Below are 25406 nucleotides of genomic sequence, written 5' to 3'. Positions count from 1 at the left end.
TAACTTAGGTGTGATGCCGCACTCTGCCTAACGTTATAATTTTTTTATATTGATTTCCTCACTGAAATTTCGAAATGGGTCACCATCGCGGTGAGAGCACACATCGGAGCCGCAAAAGCTTCGAATGCAGCTTGCGAGAGAAAAAATTGGCCGCGTATCTGCTCCTTTCGTTGCAAATGTCGTCAAAAGACGATAGTCTTTGTAGACATTTGCCGAGGAAATGCCCCGTTTTCTTTTCCCGCTAACCTCTCATGCTGTTCCTGTATCGTCGCGCTCATCTCAAGGTAAACACACCAAGTGTTTGCTAAAGGCGATTTGAATTTACAGCGTTCCACTGCTACAGGCCGGCCCGGTTCCTCGATGCCAGCGCTGCAGTACTGCGGTGACGCGAGTGAATCGACGCGGCCGACTTCAAGGTTTATAGAACCGCGTGGCCGTGCTCCACATGCGTTCCAAGCAGAACGTGGAACCTAGCAAATGGATCAACCGATTTAGCCCTGGACAATCCCCAACTTGTGGTGCCTGCCAAGATCTTTGAGTACATCGTCATCATAATCTTTCGTTGCTGTTGTCGCGTGATTTTTCATATTCTGCAGTAGATGTAGAATATCATTTGCTGTCGAAAAACCAAGCATCCATGAATTTTTTAATAAAGAAACACTGTAAATATCCCTTGTGTACTAATCTCCTGTCTTATATTTGCGTAATGTCTTGTTCTTGCTCAACAAAGTTCACAAGTATGAACAGATAAACCGGGCTTAGACGTTTACCTTTGGCTGTGAGTATATAAGACTATTGCGCAATATCTACCTTGCTTTCGCCGGGAGGCTGAATCGAGTCACGACAGATAGTGAGGGAAGATTGCTAGTCTTGAAATTTTCTCGTTTTAAAATCATTAACGTGTATGCCCCCGCACGCGTCACAGCTACAAACAACTTCTTTCGTTGCCTAGGGGTTTATCTTTTGGAGCGCGTGCCCACAATTATTTGCGGAGATTTCAACTGCGTCCTTGGTAGTATGCGTGATGTACGAGGGCCGGGTCAGGGACGGCCGACGTCGAACGAACGCGAACTCGGGTTCCTAGTGCAAGAATTTCACCTGGAGGATGTATGGCTGCTCCATTGTGGGAATTATTTCTCCCCCACGTGGAAGCGCGGTTCCTCAGTGTCCCAACTAGACAGGTTTTATATAACCCCAGACCTAATCACCGCTGTGTCAAGCATAGAAGGGAATCAATTCCCTAGTATGGCCGGTTACATTAACGACCATTACCCCGTGCTCCTGTCCCTATTTACAGGTCACCGTAGACTTGATGGCGCCCGACACTGGAGGCTTGATACTAGAATCAAGTGACCTGGTGATTAATGGTGTGGTACAGGGTGAAATTGCAATTCATAGAGGTGTCAGACAAGGATGCCCCTTGTAGCCGCTTGTGTTTGTCTTAAGTATAGACCCCTTCATCAGAAAACTCATTGATAATTCCAAAATTAGGGGTCTCCCCCTGCCCGGACAAGGCTCGGTTAAAGTGTCTGCGTACGCAGATGACGTGACTATTTTTATCCGGGACACTGATATGTGGTGGTGGTGGTGGTGGTTGTGGGATCAGGCGGCGTTAGCCTGGCTGAATATGCCGGCAATTGCTCCGCCCAAGCTGGGACACTGATAGCCTCACGGCTATTTTAGCTGACTTCGAGACTTATGCTCGACTTTCTCGTGCCGAGTTAAGTGTCACAAAAAGTGCTGTCCTCCCTCTAGGAAACGCTGCACTCGCCCCCATCCATAACTTAAAAATAGTTCGAGACCTGAAGATTCTCAGCGTCAAATTTACCGAAGAAGGTGTTTCTCCAGACATGTGGCCCGAGTTAGTTGATGTTATTCAAAAGAATGTTTCCAGGGCTAGGTCTTTCAACCTCTCTTTTTCAGAGATATCTTATCTGATTAAATGCGTTTTTCTTGCTAAATTCTTTTTGTCTCCAGGATTATGCTGCCTCCCAATCCTGTTACGCACAAAGTGTCCCGCGACATTTTTTCTTTCTTTTGGGATGGAGGCACGGAGCATTTAGCGAGGGATGCCCTGCGCCTCCCACGCCGCTCTGGGGGTTATAGTCTCCCTTGCATCGACCTCATGAGCCAGTTGTTGGTCCTTAGAGTCGTCTCTTCCCTTCTCAGTGACGTAGAAGCTCCGGGCAGACCTTTGATCCAATACTTTCTCGGTCCTTCTAGACGGGTTCTTTGCCAACTCTGGCCAGAAACCTGCACCCCAGTGCAGCTATCCCGTCAAGGCTCTTTAAGGCCGTCATTACTTTAGCTAACGAAATTCGTGCACTGGATGCTGATCTCGATTTTGTGAATGAAGAACCTACAAGGCTGCGTGAAAAAATAGTTACTGCGAGATCGGGCGGATGTTTGGATCCACCAGATTTCCCCTGGTTACGGCTGACTTCAGGACGCCAAAAACATCCAGTGGCAAAAAGCGTGGCGAATTCTTCCCACAAAAGACAGATTATTTCGCTGGGGAGTAACACAGAACTCTTCCTGTCCCAACTGCGGTCAACCAGAATCCACGGCTCCCACTTTCTCAAGATGCAGTGTTGCGCGTTGCTTTTGGCGCATCACACCGTGCCGCTCCAAGTTTGGGGCTTGCACGGTATCAACTGAGAGAACAGTGCCCTGGCACGCTCCTAGGCAAACTATTCGTAGTAATTGGCGATTATATACTATGGCGTAATCGCTGCAGGGCTGTAGCACAGAATCGCAGGCTACGTATGCAGTGGCCCTTGCTTTCTTTTTTCAGACAACACCTCGTGACCTTTTTGGAAGGCGAGTTGGCCCTTTTGGGTGAGGAAGAGTTTCTGCGACACTGGTATACCCGGTTTATTGAGGTTTCGAACAAAAGGGTTATTATTCATGCCAGTTTTCCAGACCTGTGTCCTTAGGGATTTTCGTAGTAACAAGTGATTTTGGTGTCAGAATTGTGTGGTAGTGCGGTACAGTACCCGTTGTGACATAAAACCAAACCTGTTCTGTATATTGCTGCATTCTTGAAGCGAATGTTTTTGTATCAGTATTTACCTCGCATGTTAATCTTTTGGTTGTATGCAACTCTAAATTGTTTATATGTCAATCTTTCGTCTACAATCAACTTGAAGCTGTTTATGTGTTTCTGTAAGTGTCTGTTACTTGCAGCCTTCGCGCTCTATTAGTTTTGTAGCAACCGGCGCTGAACTTGTTTAATTGTTTCTGGTTACGTTGTATAATTGATACCAGGATTTTTTTATAATAAATTTATCCTTTCAAGACAGACAGACAGACAGACAGACAGACAGACAGACAGACAGACAGACAGACAGACAGACAGACAGACAGACAGACAGACAGACAGACAGACAGACAGACAGACAGACAGACAGACCAAAATTTCTGGGTTTCAGTAGCCCAAGAACGACTATCGTCTTTAAAATAATTATTCGTAGTCAATACTGATGGCAGTCATAAATGAGTGGCCTTATCAGTCACGCTACATACAAGCTGCACGGTAGGACGCGTTCCCGGGTCCTAAAGCTAAAGTCCAATCGAATCGAGAATGTACGGTTTTTAGCTCGAGCCTATTCCACTACTCAGGAGCTGGCCGTAACATCGCATTTGCTCGGATTTTCCAGCTACACAAAGTTCGCTACATTTGGACGCACTATCTGGCAGGGTGTGTGTAAACCAAGGAGGTTGTATAGAACCTCCTTGGTGTAAACCGACGAACAATCCTAAAGCGCTGACAAAACGAAATTCGATTTTGCCGCTGCGCAATCCACGAAGTAACAGCGAAACATTTTGCAGAGCCACCTGGCCGTCGTTGTAAAAAGCATCCGTGATAGCGCTCCATAGGCGGCAGCAGCTGTCGCTTCCGTGTGGAACTCCGTCCAGCAGCGCGAAATTCGACTACAGAGCTGGTCATTCAGAACACTGAGCAGAGTGGAATGCAATTTTCACCCGCGTAGGTTGATCGACCCAAAAATTTGTGTTCGCAGCGCAGATCCACTTCGAAAATATCGCATTTTTCGTTTTGTAGGGATCGTTTCCGGCATGTTTCTCAATACTTGGCCTTTAGCAGAAGCAAGTCTGAATGAGGCTGGAAGTCTGTTGTGTGTGTGTCGAGTTAAGTTCATTCTCAGTAGTATGTGCGCTATGTCTACGAAGCAATCGACCACTTGGGTGGTGAAGGTGAAAGGTGAACGTCACATGAACTTTACCACTATGTTACACAAGTCCATCACTGGGTCTACTACGACTGGGCCCCTCGGTATGGGCCCTTGGCCTTTTCACCACACGCCAGCCCTCTTGGGTTAAAATATTGTTATTGCTATTGTCGACGCACATTCACTCACTGTGGCCGTATACAGCGTGATGATATTGCCGCGAAACAAGCCGTTTTGCAACAATCGATGTCGCTTAGAAGCCCGCACGTACTAAAAATGGAAGGGCGCTGCTTGGACACGACATATACGGGCGTAGCTTGACAAGAAATATCCAGATAAGTTAACTATATAGACTAGGGCACACATGAACTTCCGATTCCTTCCGGTTCCTTCCGGGAGATAAACGCCGCCGTGAGAGAACTTGCGAAACCCTGGCTGGGTTGCTCCGTTTTCAATTCCTTCAGATCCGTTTCAATTTCTTCTTTGGGCGGCTCCATTGCCTATTCAAACGAAACTGGCAACTTAGACTGCTCCGCGGAGACGGCATCAAGGTCAACAACGATGCAGGATACCTTCCTGCATAAACTGGCAAACGACGCAAGCGATACCTTTTTACGTAGCATCGTGTTTTAAAAAACTAACTTTGTTTAGTTTTAAAACTAAAAAAAAAAAACTAAAAAAAGCGCCTTAAACGTAGTATTCTAGTTCACTGTAGTAGTATCAGGCCGCCTAAGCCGGAGTGCCGGAGCCTGCCTACGGCGAAACATTTTGTAGAGCCTTCTGGCCGTCGTCGCGAAAAGCAGCCGTGAAAGCTGCTCAATGTAATTCGGAAAGCGCTCCATAGGCAGCAGCAGCTGTCGCTTCCGTTTGAAACTTCTGTACAGCAGCACAAAATTTCACTGAACACTGAGCGAACAGTGGAATGAAATTTTCTCCCTCTCGGGATGCCTGATCCAACATTTTGTGTTCGTAGCGCAGGTCCGCTTGGTAAGTATCGCAACTGTCACTTTGGAGGGATCGTTTACGCCATGCTTCTAAATACTTGGACTTGTCAGCAGCAACTCTGAGGCCCGAAGCGCCTGTTGTGTGCGCGTCGACTTATTCAAGTATGCGCGCTATGCCGCCAAAGTAACTGCCACCTGTATGGCAGTGGTCAAATATGAACATGACATTAACCTCTCCACTATGTCGCACGAGTCCGTCACAGGGTCTACAAGACTTGGCCCCTCGGTATTTGCCTTTGGCCTGTTCGTAACACGCCAGCCCTCCTGGACTGAATATTGTTATTTGTTATCAGAACGAAGCATTCTTTGCTAAGTACCCCCAAATACAGGACCGTGTGCCACCCTGCATTTCCACAATGATACAGATTTTGTGGAAGTTCCACCTTTCATCGTTATAATAGCGTAAGTGGAGATCATTGATCGACCAGGATTTCGAAAAATCAAAACGATACGAAAAATATAAAACATAGCGGAAAGTGCGAAACGTGTAACGCCCTTCATTTCCACTTTCCACAGGATTGCAGATTTCGCAGTATTTCCATATTTAATCGATATAATAGCGTGAAGGGAGTTAATTGGTGGGAGAAAAAAAAACAAATAAATAAGAAAAGTACAAAAAATAGCGAAAATAGAGAACTGTGCAACGCTCTTTATTGACACAAAAATGCAGCTTTGGTGGAAGTAACACCTGTAATCGTTATAACGGCGTAAATGCAGGTAACTGGTCGGACAGAATTTAGAGAAACCATAAAATTTGGCTGTAAAGAGCTCACACGCTAGACAAGCGGCATAAGAATGCTGCGCTTTAGTAAACAATTTTGTGAATTTCTGCAGATTTTGTTCTTGCTGACATACATTCAGTCAGGAAGAAGGAGGAAAAAAAAAAACTATTGAAACGCAAGATTAAGCGTCAGTGTTACCGCACAAAAGGCGTAATTCAAACATGCTGTTTTGCAACGACCCACGTAGCTTGGAGGCCCGCACGTACCAGACATGGAAGGCCGCCGCTTGGACACGATAGGTACGAGCGTAGCGTGGCAACAAATGTATAGGTAAGTTATCTATACAGGGTACGACATACAGGAAGTTCCGACTCAAGCATCTGGCGATGGCTTCGCTCGGGGAAATAAAAGCCACCTTGAGAGAACTTGCTCAACCCTCGCTGGGTTGCTCGCTCGTTACACTACTTGTCTACCTGGGCTCTACCCCGTATGTGCCTCCGTTGCGATGATCCAGCCCAATGTTTGTCAACAATGAAAGTTTTTATCTATCAGAAACAAAAACAAAACAGCAATGATAATTTGGCAAAGGATGAAAAAAAGATGGTTGCGAGCAGCAACTGTTAAGCAGCAGCCACCTGCGTGCGTTTGCCCACACGATTCCACGCGCTCACGCGCCCTGCGCGCCTACCGGCCGGGACCAATCAGGGGCGCCGCTCGACACGCTTCCGTTTCCGTGGCCGGGCAGGCGCGGCGACAGCGGGATTAGAGTGAACTAGGATGCATGCGACCGCCCGCCGGTGGCCGCCGCCAGCATCGTCGCTGCCGCAAAGTTCTCTCCTGCCTCCGTGTGTTAACGGACTTGCCGAACGCTGTAAAGCTCCGGGCTTGTTGGTGGGGTCGCACCTAGCACCTCCGCCACAAGATGGATGCGGCAGTAAAGGCAATAATATATATTTACGCCATTTACAGGAGGGGGGTCGCCACAACTGCCGGCCTCCACGTGGTGGTGGGTGTGGTGGTTCCAGTGAAATGGCGCGTACCCACTCTGGGGGATTGGCCAGGAAAAGAGCGCTTTAAGAAAAAAATTACGTAATTTTTTGTAGGGAAAGAAAAATATTTAAATATTAGAATGGATTAGCAGTAGATGACTAGAGAAATAAAAATAAGGAGATAAAAGAAAGAAATAAAAAAAGTAAAAACGAACACCATTTAACGAAAATTCGAAGTAAGAAACACGAAGAAAGAAACTGGTACAGACGAAGCGGTGAGCTAGGCGAGCATATACTTAGCTCAAGCTTGTTCTTCTTCTTCTTACGAATGATGATAATGAGGATGTTGGTGATGATGTCCCTTGGTGAATGCCGCCTACACAAACAAGGCAATCGTCCAAACATCAGTGGTAGGAATACAGGTCTTGTTTAACTTCAGGGTCATATATAGGGTACGTTTCAATTTCCCGTTTTGACGGCTTCGTTGCAACCTCCGCCGGCAGTCCGCCATGTTAACCCCGTTCCAATCCAAGCGAAGCCGGCAACAAAGACTGCTCCGCGGAGACAGCATCAAAATCAACAACGATGCATCATACCTTCTTGTCTAAACTGGTAAACGACACCAGCACCGCCTGTTCAGTTATGTGTTCTAAGAAACTACCTTCTTTCTTAATTTAAATATTTCGGATAATTTATTACTGGCGAAGATGCTATTGTATTGTCGCGTATGCCCCTGATCTGTACAAGAGGTTTAAAACGACGACGACGAAGAGAACGGCCCCACCCACCTCTTCCGTGGGTCCGTTCTCTTCGATGACGAAGAGAACGGACCCACCCCCCATCGTCGTCAGCGTGCGCTGACGACGATGACAACCCCGAGGGGAGTGACTCGGGCTGTTGTGCACGAGAGCACGTGCAGCGAGCTGGACGAGCAAGAACGGCAGTCTAGCGCGTGGTGTGCGGGAGTCCAGTAAGACGTTATGGAGGTTAGGGGTTGGATTAAAGGAGGAAACTTGGGTGGAGTCCTCTTTCCAGGGCCCCAGAAGCTTGCGCCCCGGCCCAGGTCCTGTCGATCATCTGGCGCTGGTCTTCCAAGACCTCGGTGACCATAGTCGCCTCCTATGTTTCTAGTAAATGAGGTGCATTGTTCTCGGTTTACAAATATAACTGGGCAGCTCCATACAGTGTGGAAAACGGTGGCATTTTTGTTACATTAAAGACAGCCCTCACTAAATCTGTCTGGGAGCATAAGCGCAAACCTTGATTTGTGTGGAAATGTGCTTGTTTGTACTTTTCTTAGTGTTTGTGCATCGTGGGTGTTGGGTGCCATGTGAGGAGCGGGTAGTGTTCTCCTTTCAAATCTTTTTCTTTTAAGACATTCTCCGTAGCATTCGTATGGTAGAAGGTCGTAGGAGGGGTCTTCGTCGCAGCGGTTGGTAAGATTCTTGGAGGAGGTGATTACTAGGGCATTGATTTATGTGAAAATGCGAACACCCTTGTATCAATCAAACCTTTTTACAAGCTTCTTTAAAAATGCAATTTCGCAAGTACAGGTGCCGTCATTACTATTTGGAACAAGGGTCTGTGAATATCACAAAATATTTCTGTTACTGACCATATGAGAGCCATTACCAGTTTACAAAAAAGCATTGGACTCCTTTAAACGCACACAATACAGCCAGGCAGTTTCCGGAAGAAATTCCCTGTAAATTTACCAGACCACATTCCAATTACTTTTCACCGCACCTGTACCTAAGACAAGGTGGGCGTGCTCACCCATTCTCCAAATGCGCCTGATCCCGGGAAAAAGGACTCCACAATTTCGCTCTTGTGCTGCTCGGGCGATCTGAACAAAACGTCGGTATGCTCGAATCAAGGCTTGCAATTTCAAATGTTGCGTTGCGCGGCCAGTTTGCCCGGTCCGCTGGTTTGCTCACACGCGTAGCGGGGCTCCCAGAGCCTGGCGTTCATTAAGCACCTGCTTGTCTGTCCGGCAGAGCTTTTTCTGAAGTTCAGGGGGATGCGGTAAACAACGCGGACAGAGCATTCAACAGATTTTGTTTCCATCCTGATTTTACCCCTTTTACAAAGCCCCTGGTGGTTGATGGGGGCTGAGAAGCTTACTCCAACTTTCACTTCGCTCCTATTTTTTTTTATTTTGTGGGAACTTTTCCGCACGTACGGGATCATTCCCGGCTGTTTTTTTTTTATCACCCTGCTGTTCTGTGGGGCCCCTGTCCTGTTCCCTGTTTGTCCTAGGCCCGTGATATGCCCTCTAGGTACACACACAAAACTCGCCACAAAAAAAAAAAAAAAAAAAAAAAAGGAAGCTCACACTAGCCCGTAAAACTTGAAGGTATAGCGAAGCTGCACGCAACCTTTGCAACCATCATGGTTTGAGTTCCCGATTGCAGCCGATTTGCTTCTTATTCGTTGCCCTAACGACTATTACTTCATCATTTTTGCTATAAGTGTGAGTTTGCTTCATTTTTTTAGTGATAACCATTGGACCACACCTTGGAGGGGCGTACGCTATGACGTGTGTCTTTCGTTCCGAGCAGGTGTTGCTACGATTCTGCTGAACGCTGAAATTTTTTATGCTAATATTGACCAATCTCCCTTAGTGAATATGCTTGGCTTGCAAACGTGTGCCTGGGATGCTGAGTGGTCGCCGCGAGGCACGCACACACGAGCGCTCTGCATTTTCTTGGCTTTGTTAACTGCCGGGCGTTCGTCGCGTGGCACGCACACACGAGCGCACGGCTTTTTTTTTTTTTTTTGAGCGCTTATTTTGCCACAGGGCACAGATAAGGAGTACGAGTTGATGATGAGGAAAGTTTGTTAGATGAACATGACAATGTTCGCTTCGCGTATAAAGTCTAGGAGGGAACGATGATGGGGCCCATATATCCATGTGTTGTATGCGGATGCGTCGTCTACGCGCAGGCCCGTCGCCGCAAGATGTCGCAGTCTCGTAGGACGCAAAGCGAGGCAAGTGGTGTATGTCAGCTATAGCATCGCTGCGGTGGCAAACTGGGCAACCGGGGTCTGTAAAACAATCTTTGAAGTGAGGCCATTGGCGGGTCACGGCGGGAGTTAAGGCCACCGCCACCCGGATCCTCCTAAGCGCAACCTCCTCGGAACGGGTAAGACCCGGGGGGAGGTTGGCAGCACATGGTGGAATTAGAGCACATGTGCGGCGCCAGAGGTGTTCCTTTCTAGTCAACAGGAGAGCCGCATCATTCAGCTCTAACGGGAAAGTCGGAGATGGAATGGAGACTGCTAGCCGGGCTGCTACGTCTGCCTTGCAGTGGGCCGTCAGTAGGTCACGCGGAAACAATTCAATCAGTATCTCGTGAGCAATTCGTGCCGCAAGGTGGTGAATACTCGGGCCAGCTTAGGGCTACGGCTCACTAACCGAAGTAAGCGGACTGCTTGAAGGGCATCGGTGCGAATTACGATGCAAGCCCCGGTCCGCAAAGTGAGTCCGGTTACAGCCAGGACAGCCTCTCTAATGGCTACAAGTTCCGCACAGAACGACGCTGGAGGTTCCGGGACCTTAAATCTGGATGTCTTATTGAGGGCTAGGTGGCTAGTGCAATGAATTGCAGTGGCAATCCCAGTGTCTTCAATACTGGCATCTGTATATAATATGGTGGAGCCGAGTGGTAGGTGCTTATCCATGTCGGTGGTGCGTTGTTGAAGGGCAGTCGCCGAATTGTTCGACTGTGGGCGACGAAGGTCAGTTGGCTTGTTGCCACTCAATTGCACGAACTGCCACGGGGGAAGCACTCGCTGTGGTAGGGCTGGCAGCGTATGCGAGACTGCGTAAGCTATTAATGCTCGCGCAGAATCACACAATGGAGCCTTAAGTTCTCTAGCTTTGCGACGTTGATAAACAAGTTCATCCAACGTGTTCAATTGGGCATGTTCCTGGAGAGCAACTATAGGGGTGATGCGTGGGAGCGCAGTAATTGCTCTCACAGCCTCTATGTTAATTGCTTCCAGTCTATTCCACTGCGCTGCCTTCAAATGCTGGAACTGAGCAGAGTAGACCAAGCGCGGTTGTAATACTGCTCTCTCACTATTTGTGGTGCCACGTGTGAGCTGGCTCCACCAGCTTTGGAAGCGATACGGCGTATTAGTGGTAGCGTTTGAGCAGCTTGGCGTTTAGCCTGAGCTAACCAAGCCGTCGCCGTTCATAAGTGGTGTATCATCAACCCCAGGACTTTGACTGTTGGGCTCTCTTGCAGTGGTTGCCCAGCCAGTTAAGGCGGATGGGACAAGCAATCAGCCTTCGGCGGCCCGAGCGGTTTGCAGCAGACGTGTATGTTGTTTTACTTGGTGAAAGCTGAAGGCCCACCGAAGAGGCAAAGGCTGCGGTCACATCTAAGCCTGATTGCAGGCAACTCGCTTGAGATTCCATGTCATGGTGAGTGCTCCACACGGTGATGTCATCGGCGTACATGAGAAATTTAACATCCGGTACATCGTGAAGGCGCCATGGCAGTGGAATCAACGCCATATTACATCAGTTAGGAGACAATACCGATCCTTGGGGCACACCACGTACAGGAACAAAGGACCCAACAGTTTCTCCATGAAGGCGTATGGCAAATGTCCTGTGAAAAAATGACTGGACGGACTTTTCTTGGTTCTTTTAACTCCTGGGCGGTGCCTCGAGGTCCGCGCTCATGTGCGAGCTGTGGGCAAATTTTTGGTATTTCTAACTGCGGACACGAGAAATTACGACTTGCTAAACAGCTTCGCTGTTTATAAAAAGGGACGAAGCGAAGCCAGTCGTTGGAGTAGTTTTTTCAACACCTATCAAACTTAAGGGGCCTTGTTAAAGGGTAAATCGGGATGGCGCGAAAACATGCGTGCGACACAATGCACAAAGCAAAATTTGTTGAATGCCCTGTCGGCGTTGTTTACCGCATCCCCTGAACTGCAAAAGAAGCTCTATGGGACAGACGGGAAGGCTATTGAACACTAAGCTCATAGAGAACCGGTACGTGTGTGAGGAGACCAACGGACCTGGCCACTTGGCCGCGCACTTTAAACTGTCTGAATGCAAGCCTTGACTCGAGCCGACCGAGGTTTTCTTCAAATCCCCCACCAACATAAGAGGGATATTGCGCAGTCCTATTGCACGGGATCAGGCGCATTTAGAAAATGCATGAGCACGTCCACCTTGTCTTTAGGTTCCTGCGAAATTGCCCTTTCAAAAGACGCAGCTTGGTCCCTGCGAATGTGCGTGCGCAGAGGATTCTGAAGATTAGGCCGTTACGCATGCCTCTTGAGCGGTTCGGAATTAAAATTGTTGTGCTTCGTCGTTTCTTCTCCCGTCTTAACTGCCCCCCCCCCCTTTTTTTAGTGTTCTTTCTCTTCCCTTGTGCACAGACGTAGGAGTAGAATAAACGGTTTCTAGTTTGCGTTTTCCCGCTCGTGTTGTGTATTTCTTCGTCTCCGTCCGAGTATCGTAAGCCTAAGCAGCGCAATTAATCTAACCTAAGTCTGAAGTGAACCAACTAGCACAGAGAAGTGCTTTACCTATCCTTACCAGCCCCAGTGCAGGTTGGTTCGCCCGACGCGCACACACACACACACACACAACACAAAGAACACATACACACGCACGCAGACGCTTCGATTATTGGTCAATCCATGGGAAAAGATACAAGTATCGCTGCAACATTCCGCAGCTCTTAACGCATATTAATTTTCGTTGACGTACGGTAAAAAACGTTGTTGTGCAGTAAATTTTCTCGCACATTACCAAGCTTTATTTTTTAGATGCGGAGCGTCTCTTGCTCGGGGGTATGTCCCGCGGCGTCGGCATACGCACTCACACTACGCATGCGGAACTCTCCTCCTTCCCGCTCTCCAACAGCTGCGCGTTACTCTCTCCACTTCTCTCTTACCACCTGCTTGCGCTTCTCCTGCGTTCTCGCTTCTGCTCTCGCGGCGCATGCGCTACTCTCCTCCTCTAGTCTCCTCTCCTTCAAGTGTGAATATTGTTACGTGGCGGCAGATGACACGGACCATGTAGCGATGAAGCGATGTATTTACATAATGGTTTAAGAACTATTTACATAATGCCAAAACTGAGCCCGGCCTGGCAGCGCGGCGCACACAGCTCTTCTTCGTCGTCACCATCCTTGGTCGTGGGCCATAGCGCCACGGGGATTGTCCGCCACGTCCCGTGACATCACCCCGCCGGTCGAAGACGACCGTCCCGGTCGACGCCGACGCCCGTTGGCGAATGAATTCGGATGAGTGTGCGATGAGAAATGCAGACGAATCGCTTGCCGCCACGAATGACGATGATGGTGTTGATTGATGCCTGGTCCAGCAACAGCAATGGCTTCAGCCGCGACGAAGCGCCAAAGGTCCTAAGGCCACGTCGGACGGAAGGGCGGGGGAATCCATCTTCGGCTTGTATGGGCACGGCTCATCTCGGCTTGTCATCACTTGGGTCTTTCGGGCTGGGGACATGAGGCGGGGGACATCGTCGTGTGGTGGTCTCCGCTGGGCTGGGGCTGCCCGGCGCGGCTTCGATATCCCTGGCGGCAACGTCCATACCGATGCGATGCGATGCTGGGACCAGGATGGGGATGACGAACCCGCACGCTCCACCAAATGTTACGTGGCGGCAGATGACACGGACCATGTAGCGATGAAGCGATGTATTTACATAATGGTTTAAGAACTATTTACATAATGCCAAAACCGAGCCCGGCCTGGCAGCGCGGGGCACACAGCTCTTCTTCGTCGTCACCATCCTTGGTCGTGGGCCATAGCGCCACGGGGATTGTCCGCCACGTCCCGTGACAATATAAAGCGGGTAGAGCGCTGCGCGCGTTCAGTGCAGCGCTTGCTTCGGTTGACTCCGTTGGTGCTAGCGATGAAGTGTGAGGGAAGCAACAGTCCCGTCAGTGAGTGGGCTGACGCAAGCACGCGTCAGCATCAGCCCAAACACTAATAGCAACGTTACGTCCACTCAAGACAAAGCTGCGAAGCGAAGGGCACGCGACGCTGAACGCAAACTCTTGAAGCGAGCGGCGGACCCTGAACTTCGTCAGCGCGAAGCAGCTTCGAAGCGTCAACGTCGAGCAGCGGATCCTGAGCTTCGGCAACGTCAAGCAGCGTCGGTTCGAGAACGTCGAGTGGCGGTACCGGAACTTCGACAATTTCTCCTAAACCCATCTACTAACACAACGGAACGCAATGGAACCCCCCGATGCTCCGCATCCTACTCAGAGTTCCCCTCGGGAAGAATTACCCCATCTTCCCGAGGGGAACTCTGAGTAGGATGCGTCGATAAAACTAGGGAGGTTGTTATTTTAACAGCTGCCCCAAAATTCGAAAATTGAGATTTCAGAGGTCTTACGCCCTATAGCTACAGCTGTGCTACGGGGCACGCAGTATATTAGCCTAGAAGGTAGGGGAAACTCAGGGCATAGGATGAGGATGGCGATGATAATTGTTGACTTGGCGTATTACCGCCGAGGAACGCTGGCCAAGATTGGCAGGCAAAAGTTATTAAAAATGATGGTAGGGAAGGCCAATAAAAAAAACAAAAAAAAAAACACTGGGTCATGTGTCCACATTTTCGTCATTTTGTTTCGCCCGAACAACGCAAGTGTAGAAAACGGCGATACTTTTTCATTATGTGTTTCGGTTAACTCGCGCTAAGGTCCGGCTCCTTTGATTGAAGTGGCCTGCGGCCGAAACCAATATACTTTCACATTGTTTGATTATTTTATTTCGTTAATTCGTTCTCCTCACTTTAACGTCTCTCCCCTGAAGCAACAGTTCTGCAAACCCGAAACGGGGTGCGCTGTATGCAAGCTAGTGTCACATCCGGACATGGAACCGCGGGTCACTGGTTTCGTGGAACGCATGAGTACGCCCAAAACCGCAACGGTGTCCCGAAGCGGAAGTCGCGTGCCCAGCTTTAACCTTCCTTCCAGCGTCCATGAGTAGTGGCCGCGATCCTGCAAGCAGGTTGGTCACACGGAAAGCTGGTCCTCCTTATCCTTAGCGTCCCTAAATAAAGGTTTTAAGAGTATGGGCACCATTTTCTCTCATTGTTCTATGCCATCAGGATTTTCATTGGTCGGTCGGAACCACGTGATATTTGATTACATATGGGCGCAGCTATTTTGTTTCTGGGCGTCTCTCCTCTCTCTGTGCTGCGCGGACGCTAGAGCTGCCGATCGCACTCTGCCCGTCACAACCGGCGGCGGCTTCGCTGGGAGAGATGGCAACACTGCAAGCCAGGAACAAAATGGCCCCTAGTCGCTTCCGGGTGCATAAAGTGGCGGTACCACAGTGGTCGGTACTCTTAAGCGTAGCGTATTTAGTGACGCTACTTATCCCCATACTCCCCTTTCCCCATGCGCAAATCTCGTGTTGGGTATTAGGCAAGAGAGAAAGAGCCGGCTGTCACGAACAACAATTATAATCAATCAATCAATCAATCAATCAATCAATCAATCAATCAATCAATCAATCAATCAATCAATCAATCAATCAATCAATTCACGTGTCCTATCGAAACATGCGTAAAGTTTTCGCAATCTTGCTTTAGCTTTCTTCTCTTCACCACCTACTTTCAATGCATCTTTTACGCGCAGCGCTTTGGCGCCCACTACAGGGGTTTTGCGGCGGCGAAGGCGGCGTTGTCTGCGTAACTGGGCGAGCGAACGAGCCACCCAAGCTGAAAGAAAACGGCGGTGCAGCTCCTGGCAAAAGTGTGAGGGGGAGGGTACCACACGCTGCGATGCCGTCATCTCCCAGCGCGTCGTCACATCTCAGTATGTCTAACTGCCTCCCCGTGACACTTTCGCCAGGCGCTGATCACGCGACCACTTCCTGAGACGCAGCAGGTATGCTCCGTGACCGATTTAACTGCAGTTCTCAATGGGCACAAATTTCGCGTTATGGAGTATAGTAATCGCCATATGTTCTTGCCCCCTTTCCTCTTGCGATATTTCTTGTTTTCCTTATCTCATCTCTTGATTGTTGCTTTAATTGACACGACATTGCAATGCTGCTGCGGGCCCATTCGTTTTTTTTGTAGGTTACGCGCGTAGTTTCTTGGAGCAGCGATCTTTCTGAGGAAAAGAAGCAGCGTGTGAGGAAGAGGAGGTGGATCGCACAGCTCTACGCTCTTCGCGCTGCGCGGAGCCGAAACCCCAGTGGTGGACCACTTAGTGGGGACGTAGTCCAGCATGGCCTAGACTACTATTGGCGACGGCCGGAACAGCGCCCTACCCGATAGGGAAACTCTAGTTCTCCGGCGGAACGGTGTTGTGGACCCGATCCCCGTTCACGTGAGCACATCGCCCAGTCGCTTCGCCGCGTTTGTTTGGTGCGGGGACCTGATTCCGCCATCGTCAGCCGCCCTGTAGCGCCAAACCATGGATGCCAGGATCACCAGGGAGACGCTGTACGCCTGCGTCAACGCCGTTCTCGAGCACTCGATCAGCAAGCAGCGCCGGTTCCTCGAGTCGGTGGACATGATGATCGTGCTTCAGAACTACGACCACAAGAAGGACGGCCTCATTAAAGGCACTTTCCAGTTCAAGTACATACCGAAGCCCCGATTCAAGGTGTGCCTTCTCGGAGACAAGCTGCACTGCGCGGAGGCCAGGGCTAACGGCATCGACTGGATGGACCGCAAAGCCATCGACAGGCTCATGAAGAGCAAGAAGCTCGTGAAGAAGCTCGCCTCAAGGTACGACGCCTTCATTGCGTCCCCGATGATAATCAAGAAGGTCCCCCGCATAATGGGGCCCGGTCTGTACCGGGCCAAGAAGCATCCCATGCTCGTGACCCACGAGCAGACCCTCATGTCCAGGGTGAAAGAGGTCAAAGCCACCGTCAACTTCACCTCCAGCAAGAAGTCAAACTGCCTGGGTTTCGCCGTTGGCAACGTGAAACTCACCGCCGACCAACTGGTCGACAACATCGAGGGGGTCGTCACGTACCTGTTGACCCGTTTGCCCAAAGGCTGGGATAACATTCGCTGTATGCACATCAAATCCACGATGGGACCGCGCCAGCTCATCCTTTGAGCCCCCGCTGTATCAATTATCAAGCTGCACTCAAAATTTTGACTGCTAATTCAGAACTAGTCATGGAGTATGCTCGGAACTAATGCCTGATAGCGAAATTCGTTTATACTTGAATATAATTCCAGGCGACACCGTTGGGTGTTTGCTGATTTTTAATCTGTTCGGCGATGCGCTAGGCATTCATTGCCCATATGTTAAAGCGGGGACGTCGCTAAAGACATTCTGCTTTCCGGATTTCCTGTCGTGTATCTATCTGCGAAATAGTTCGTTAGGAGAGCAAAACTTGGTGTTGGTTGGTTGGAGTTACCCCTTTGCAAAATTTATACTGAAATATGCGTAGAGGGAATAATTGTTGATTTTTCTTATTTGATTTGATATCAGCATCTGCAAATGCTCCAGTGTGCAATTGGTGGGGTGGGTTGTCGTTTGGTTGTCCTCGTGGTCTGTAATACTTTATTGCTGTGGCGTATTGCTGCTACAACGTTTTGTAAAGTTCCTAGGCAACTGGCCCCAACGTTGATAGATGTGTTACCAGTAAGGAAAAAAAAAACCACCTCCCGTGGAACTTACTGAATAGACGGACCGCACGCAAATATATGACTATCGTTTTCTACAGAGCGTACGAAAACGTTGTGCCCGATAGTGGGCAATTGTCGAACGGAAATTTGGTTTCAACCACGTATATGCTTTGAGAGAGAGAGAGAAATAAACGTTTAATGAAAACGAGCAAAATTGGGGCTAGATGGCAGGGGCACCAGCCCTGTGAGGGGCGTCCTTATTCCGGGATGCCCTGGTCGTGGCTGGATGCCTGGGCTCTAGCGACGCCTTCTTGATACGCCGCAAGGTCCGAGCTGGTCAGCCGGACCAACCACTGCTCGTAAGGAGGGTTGGGAATTGGAGATAAAGACGGGGATTGCTGGAATTCCCATACCAGGTGGTTAGGGTGCCAGGGGATGGGCAGTAGGCACAGATCGTGTAGTATTGGGGAGGGTACATTGTGTGGAGGAGGGTACGGTGTGGGTAAATAGTTAGTTTGTAGCCTTCGGAGAGGAGTGGCTTCGTGACGACTAAGGTGAGGGTGAGGAGGAGGATTTTTATGCTTTGAGAACATTTTTATGGCGTGGCATATCGTCCCTCGTGCTTTGCTAGCTTTCTCCAAACCTATTTCAATGAGATGACTAGTCATAGATCTTTGTTATAGGGATTCGTAAGATTTGAATTGTATAGCGGGATCACTACGGCTGCTCAGTGTCCAGAGTCATATAAATGCTGGTTTGACGGATACCGTGATCCCCCCGGACATGTAGTTACCCATGTGCCCTGGTAAATTGCCCTGACAAGGTTGCGTATATGTCTTTGCTAGTGAGAAAAACCGGAAGTCATCTGAGCTAGCTATGTGCGTTATATCGCAGCAGAAGCCTAACTAAAGCCCACAAAACCACCCAAAATAAAATAAATAACTGAAAAATAAACCTAAAATGGACCAATAATCCCAATGGTCACCATAATATCATCATCGTCATTACTATCCCAATTATCGTGATCGTCATTGTTGTGTCGCGGGCGGTGACCGACGACAAGGGCCCGGCGCTGAAGCAGGTGCGACGTACGCCGGCACATCAGACCACGGCACGAGAAAGGAGGGCTAGACTCACCCGCTTGAGCCCAACAATCGACTCAACCGACAAGCGGCCGTTTATTGCCGATGACCCACGACGACACGCATACACACGTGATGGGCTCATTCCAATCACGTGTGTCGTTCGACAACGACATTTGCCAAGCACTTTACAACTTAGAGGCGCACCTAGTACACATACGCTCAGAAGGAGGGCGCCACTGCCATACACCACAATCATCATCCCCGCCCCCGCAACGTCACTGTTATTTTATTGTCTTCACCCAGGTCTTCACCACGGTAGTCGTCATCTTGTGTTCATAATTTCCTCTTTATTTTCATTGACTATGATTGCACTAAACTGATGTCGCTTTGTTCCTTCTAGATGCTTCTAAATGTACAACCTCTGACATGATTTTCCCCGTAATATGACATTCTAGAAGGCGGAAATGTCTTCACCCCTTCCCTGCTTACCGTAGCTGTCTTCGGAATGTCAAAACTTCACCGAGGCTCTCCTTTTTCTACTTCCGATGTTCTTTTACTAGGCATTGCCACCCTGGGTGTTTTCGAGAGGTGTTGTGCTCGCTCTTCGTTCTCTCGTTGCAGTGACAGGCATGCTTTTCTGCTGGTCAGCTATTTATTGTTTTGTACTTTTCCTTCCTGTATATTTTACATTTAAATTTATGCCAGTCCTCTCTTTCCTCTAATCATTTTCCTACCTAAATCGTCCTAGATCACACCTAATTTGGCAGACAACTTCTTGACCAATCCCCCGCGTGGGTATGTGCGGTTTCTGTGGCGGAGAAGACCAAGGATCTGGCCATTGAGCAGCTGATGCGCCCTCCCGGAGGTCAGGACGGGTGGCCGTACAACAGAAAGAGCGTGCGAGACTCCCGGCGAAGAAACGTAAGACGACCGAGTAGCAAGCACACCCTCATTCTTCCCGGGCCAAGGATCCACCATTTACGAGCTTCACCGTAAACATGATGACCAGAATTCCGAGAAGCACTTTGTACGCCTGTGCCCACGCCGTTCTCCAGCACTCCGCCCTGAAGCGCCGCAGGTTCGTGGAGTCGGTCGAAATCATGATCGTGCTTAAGGACTTCGACCCCAAGAAGGACCCCCGCATCGTCGGGAGCGTTACGCTTAAGCACGTTCCGAAGCCGAGGCTCAAGGTGTGTGTCCTGGCGGATAAGGAACATGCCCTTGAGGCCAAGGCAAACCAAATAGACTATCTGGACAGAAAGGCCATCGACATGTTCTGCAAGAGCAAGAAAATGGTGATGAAGATGTCCGCGAAATACTCCGCCTTCATAGCGTCCCCGAAGCTGATCAAGAAGATTCCTCGCGTCATGAGCCCCGGACTGCTCCGGGCGGGCAAGCGCCCCATGCTGGCCACGCACGATGAACCCCTGAAAGCTCAAATCGAGAGGGCCAAGTGCGTCATCAAGGTTGAGACGAAAAAGTCACCATGCCTCGGTTATGTGGTGGGAAACGTGCGGCAGACAGCCGACGAGCTCGCAGATAACCTCGAAGAGTTCATCAATTGTCTGGTGTCTCTACTGCCAAAACGCTGGGATAATGTTCGCTCCCTGCACACAAAATCAAGCATGGGTCCCCGACATCGGATCTATTGAAATTTTATACGCAATTTTTAGTGTCAAGTCACATGACCTATAGTTCTGGCTGGAAGGGCTAATTATCGGAAAGGAAACCGCCTGCATTCCAAAGACACGCGTTTATATACGTTGTATTTGCCGCTAATGTTTACATCACTCAACGTGAGGGGGCGAATTCAATAACGAACGAAATTAAATGTGTTTCCTCGGCTGTTCAAGCGTTCTCGTTGAATTCACGCTCTTGCATGCAGACATGCGTGCACGGGATAGCTTTGTTTGTTTCAAATTCGCAGAACGGTGCAATGAATTCTCGAAAAGATGCACGAAATGTTAATGAATGGTAGCGCCCTTAACTACTTGTGATAATGTGGGAATTTACTTGCACGCTTATTTGACGTAAAGTTGACTTGTTAGTTTTAAGCGAGTGTTCGCGGGTCCTGTCTTGCTCGACAGTTATTTCGGCGTGTTTTAATGCGAAAGCGTCTGTTAACTCTCTAGGTCACAAATACGTCGCCACCGTGATCGATAGATGGCACAGAATACAGCAGGCATCAAAGAAAAATAAAGAAAAACAGGTGAGAAAATACTCGGGTTGTCGCCAAATTTCTCGCGGGAGCTCCTGTGACCAAAGTAAAGTAATACAGTGTAAAATGAAGTTCAGTAAGTTTTGATATGGGCGAGAAGTGTACTGGGGACTCCAAAATACGAGAGGGACGTGCATTTACACACCCTATCTTGGCTGGGATGCGAGATGCGAGTTCATGCGTTATAATGTCGAGTTCATGAATGAGAGAGAGAGAGAGAGAGAGAGAGAGAGAGAGAGAGAGAGAGAGAGAGAGAGAGAGAGAGAGAGAGAGAGAGAGATAGCTTCATCGTTTAGACAGGTATAGTAAATGCCATCGTGCGACAGACTCTTCATTAGGAGACGGCCGGTCCTAAGATCTTCCAGAGTCCCTCCCTCACTAACCCAAAGGCAGTGGGGCCGAAAGCAGTTTTACTGCGATGCAGTATACCTTCACCATCCAAGCAAAATTGTCGTGGCGATGTCACAGAAAACTGTCATCATTAAGAAGGCAGGCCCAGACCTACCCAGGGGGACTGGCCATACCGGTAAAGATTACGGTTGCGTAAGCTACTCCGAGTACAAAATTTCCCAACAGTATAGAAATAACGTAGTGATGTCACCACGCTTCCATATATAAAAACGGTGACCAGTATAGCACCTCCTTCAGTTCGTTCCAGGCTACCTTGAGTAGACCACGGAACGTAAAGACGCCACAAGAACAGCCAGAAGAGAAGAACATAAAACAGTCGTGAATGTCGCTGTGCAGTAATAGAAAGGGTGATTAAGTACATTTCACTTGTCTCTGGTTTTACTCTTTGTAGAGCCACGCGTGAGAAGTCAATTGACGTCGAATGAATAGTCGTTGTGGGTGTCGTTTGCAGCTTCGTAGTCCCACCACCTTCACAGCATGAATTGGAGCCACATATTTTTGCGTCTACTTGACGACTACACCATGACCGGGTTCAGCCAGTCCTCCCAGGAAGCGAAGCGGGTGGGGTGGTAGGCCTGGTGGATGCCAGGCCAGTAAAGGTGTCGTACTGGTGGGTGGGAGGGTCAGTTGGGTGTGCTGCAAGTGGGGCGGAGAGGTATCCCTTTTATATGGTGGCCACGGGGTGGAGTAATATGTCAGGACGTTTGTGATTGCAGAATCATAGATGCCTACTGGCACGTAACGCGTAGAGGTGCTGTCAGCGTGCCTTTTGATCTAAACCCTTTTGAGTGCCAGGGTGTCACTGACTTGACCAGAAGGTTTGGCCAGAAGTTTTGCTTTAATCGATGAGGCTTCTGGTATAAACAAATGGGGGTGACAACTATAGAAAGATTGTTCGGAGAAGTCCACACACTGCTAACGTGGGTAGGAGGGAGACTAGCATCTGTAGAAATGTCGACTTCGCCGGGTGGCTTAATTGTACGAAGGAGGTTGGAGTTTTTTCCGTGTGTGCCAAGTGGCACGAGGGATTGAGTGCGATGCCGTAGTCCCAGCAAAAAGACGTTCCTGTCATGGTGGATAGGGGTAGGTAAGTTGGGGAATGGGCGTTGTCGCTCATTCCATGCCACGAGTAGAACACCGTGGTGCGTAAGGAATCTATTGATGTTAGTTTGTTTGACTTGCTCCTCCATAATATTTTTATGGGAGGGGGCGCGGCTTGATGCGAACGATGTTGGCGTGGCGGAGCAAGCCACTGATGGTGCGGACGGGTAGCTCGGTGAAGGGTTACACGGCTCGCTTATGAGTGTAGTTACAGCTATAGGCCTGGGTGCCGTAAGTTGCTAGGGGCAACTTCTCAGGGCAAAATCGCTGTAGTGTTACACATATAAAATTGCACACATCGCTATTGAGGTTACATGCCTGGGAGCCGTAAGGGAAGGTCGTGGTGGTGGTGGTGGTATTACTGAGATGGCTCATACCCAATCAGGGGGATTGGCCAGGAAATGGGTGAGGGTGCAAACAGCAACGCTCCAGGACGAACTCTTTGTACTGATACACATCTATAGAATTGCACATGTCGCAGTGGGGTATTGGGCAACGCCTTAAAAACAAGCAATCAATGAATCAATCAATCAATCATCAATTACTAGCAACGCAAGTAGGGCCGGCCGCAAAAAGTATGTGTCCGTACACCGAATTCGGTTTGCATATTCTGAATCTTAGTATGCCACACCCCCAAGTAGCACATATCCTCGATAGGGTACTGGCAAAAGCGTTCGAACGTATGCTGTTTTAGAATGATAGTGTTACGCGGCGACAGGACATACGGAAGGAACCATAAAAGATGGGAACGATGTATTTACATCATTTACAAGTTGGCCATGAGAAAGCACGCGCTGGCTGCACTCCTCATACAGCTTTTCCGCCGTAGCCTAGACACACAGCTCCCATTTTCGTCTTTCCGTGACAGTATAATGGGTTCGCAACAGTTCAACCATCGAATAAAGTGTATACAATACATTTGAGGGTTTAAGCGAAACCCGAGTTCACGGGGTGGAGCGCCACTATAATTTTTGAGAGCGCCACCGTTCCCATCATCATCAGCTGCATTAGTAGCATCGCCATTATTATGTTCCTTTCGTGGCAGTAGTCACAGTGAAGAAGCGAAGTATACCGGGGCAACGCCGCTGTAGCGCGCGTGGACGTAGAAGCAGTTTCCCACTCCCTACGGCGACATGGGAAACGTCAACGGCGCTAACGTCGCCCTAGGCGGAGGCGCCGACCCCTTTGGAAACGCAGACCCCGGCAACGGAGTGTCTCCGGCCGTGCAGGCGGCGAACGCGGTCGTGGGGAACAACGCTGACAACAACGCAGACGACAATCGTCCGACGTTGCTTGACAGAGTGAGCAGCGCAAAGGTTCACGCCTGCGTCAACGCTGTCCTGGAGCACGCGAGGCTCAAGCGGCGGAAGTTCGTCGAGACGGTGGAAATCTCGATGGTGCTCAACGACTGGGCTTCCCTCAAGAAGAAAGGCATCAAGGGAACGTACACCTTCAAGCACCTACCGAGGATAAAGTTCCGGTTGTGCGTCCTGGGAGACAAGAAACACTGCCAGGAAGCCAGGGCCGCCGGCATCGATTGCATGGACCGCAGTGGCATAAACACGCTCCAGAAGAGCTCCAAGCTCGTCAAGAAGCTGGCCAACAAGTACAACGTGTTCCTTGCGTCGCCGTCGATTTGCCACAAGGTGCCGCGCATCATGGGCCCCTGGCTTCATAGGATTGGAAAAGCCCCGATCCTGCTGACACACAAGGAGACCCTCGCGTCCAAGGTCGAAAAGGTCAAGCGCACCATCCGCTTCGAGATGAACAAGTCGCCCGTCGTGGGATTCGTCATTGGAAACGTTCGCCTCACTGCGGACCAGCTGGAAGAGAACTTCGAAGGCCTTGTCAACCACCTCTTGATCCTGCTTCCTAATGGTTGGGCCGACATTCGCTCCGTCGACATCAAGTCTTCCATGGGACCGGCGCAACGGGTCTACTCCCAGTGCTGAGTTACCTTCGCTTCAAGATTCCTACGTCAAGCTGGTGGCACGGAAAATTCCCCGAATGTGATAATGCGGCAGCCACTTCCGGTGATACAGAAGTTATTTGGAGGTAGAAATTTGTGGCAGTAGTACCTACAGTTTTCAGCGCCATGGGCTCACTAAAAATTCCACCACATTTCAGGACATTTTAGTTTGCAAAAGTGGATGTTCGCCATGGCAAGTTCCCTGAATGTGGGAATGTTTCTGCCAGTGCTTTTGACAAAGAAGGTATTTGGAGGAGTTGATCTGTGGTAGAAGGGCCTACAGCATTCAGTGCTATGCTCTCACAAGAAATTCCAGGACACTTCAGTTCGCAAAGGCAAGGGCAGGGTGGCTTGAGAGGACGTTGAACTTTCTTATCTGTCTCATGGGATGTTTCAAGTGACATTCTCGTTTGAGCTCGTTTGAAGACGCAGAATGACTTCCATGTTTGACCACTGCTGCAATGTTTGGAGAGGGTCGGGTGGTGCGGCATTGCTGCAGCAGTGCGGGACGTCTTAAGAAACTACTGATTGGCATTGCAACTTCTTCAAGGTGGATAAATAAAGTTAACTTAATCTAAATTCACCTGTCGTGCCTTGTGTAGAGTACAGAGGTCGTGTTGGAGGCGAAATCTACCCCGTTTTCTTATGTGTTGATAACCCAATAAAGTAGCTTAAAATATCAGTACCAGCAAAACATAGAGGCGCACATAAGAAAAAAATATGATAATAAAAACAACACAACCGTGTCCGTAATCTAGCCAAATTTTATGGTAGGATAAATTTCGTTTTTCAGTGATGAAGGTAGAAGTCATGTCGCCTAACGGGAAGAAACCAAGCGAACTGACCCGTTACCTCAAAAAAAAAGAAGCTTTCTGAACGTTGGTGAATGTCATGGCGTCATTTTCCTCTACGCAATCCCGAGGGGATGTGGAGGGGGGGATGTTGGGCTACAAGCAGCAACTTCCTTTCAACCGCACTGCGTTGTTGAAGATAGAGACTGTCGGAATAGTCATGTTAATATTTCGGTCACAATATTTACCGAGGAAGCCGATGTTTAGAGCGAGCACATAATTTAAAACCACTGAGCCAAGAGCACGTGACCCGCTGTAACGCC

The 25406-nt window shown here is 49.2% G+C and overlaps 3 pseudogenes; all 3 read left to right on the top strand.

Moving 5' to 3' along the window:
- The first annotated feature begins 16333 nt into the window (after nt 1–16333).
- On the top strand, nt 16334–16990 carry LOC144153132 (large ribosomal subunit protein uL1 pseudogene; annotated as a pseudogene).
- Nucleotides 16991–19591: 2601 nt separating this feature from the next.
- LOC144153131 (large ribosomal subunit protein uL1 pseudogene) lies at nt 19592–20245 on the top strand (annotated as a pseudogene).
- A 3211-nt stretch (nt 20246–23456) lies between these two features.
- Nucleotides 23457–24275, top strand: LOC144153130 (large ribosomal subunit protein uL1 pseudogene; annotated as a pseudogene).
- The last annotated feature ends 1131 nt before the right edge of the window (nt 24276–25406 follow it).

The sequence above is a fragment of the Haemaphysalis longicornis genome, unplaced genomic scaffold (genome assembly GCF_048455015.1).
Source record: "Haemaphysalis longicornis isolate Haplotype H1 unplaced genomic scaffold, Haemaphysalis longicornis Haplotype H1 scaffold_9, whole genome shotgun sequence".
Lineage (NCBI taxonomy): Eukaryota > Metazoa > Arthropoda > Arachnida > Ixodida > Ixodidae > Haemaphysalis > Haemaphysalis longicornis.
The sequence above is the reverse complement of the archived record's forward strand: the minus strand, read 5'-3'. Positions and strand labels throughout refer to the sequence as shown.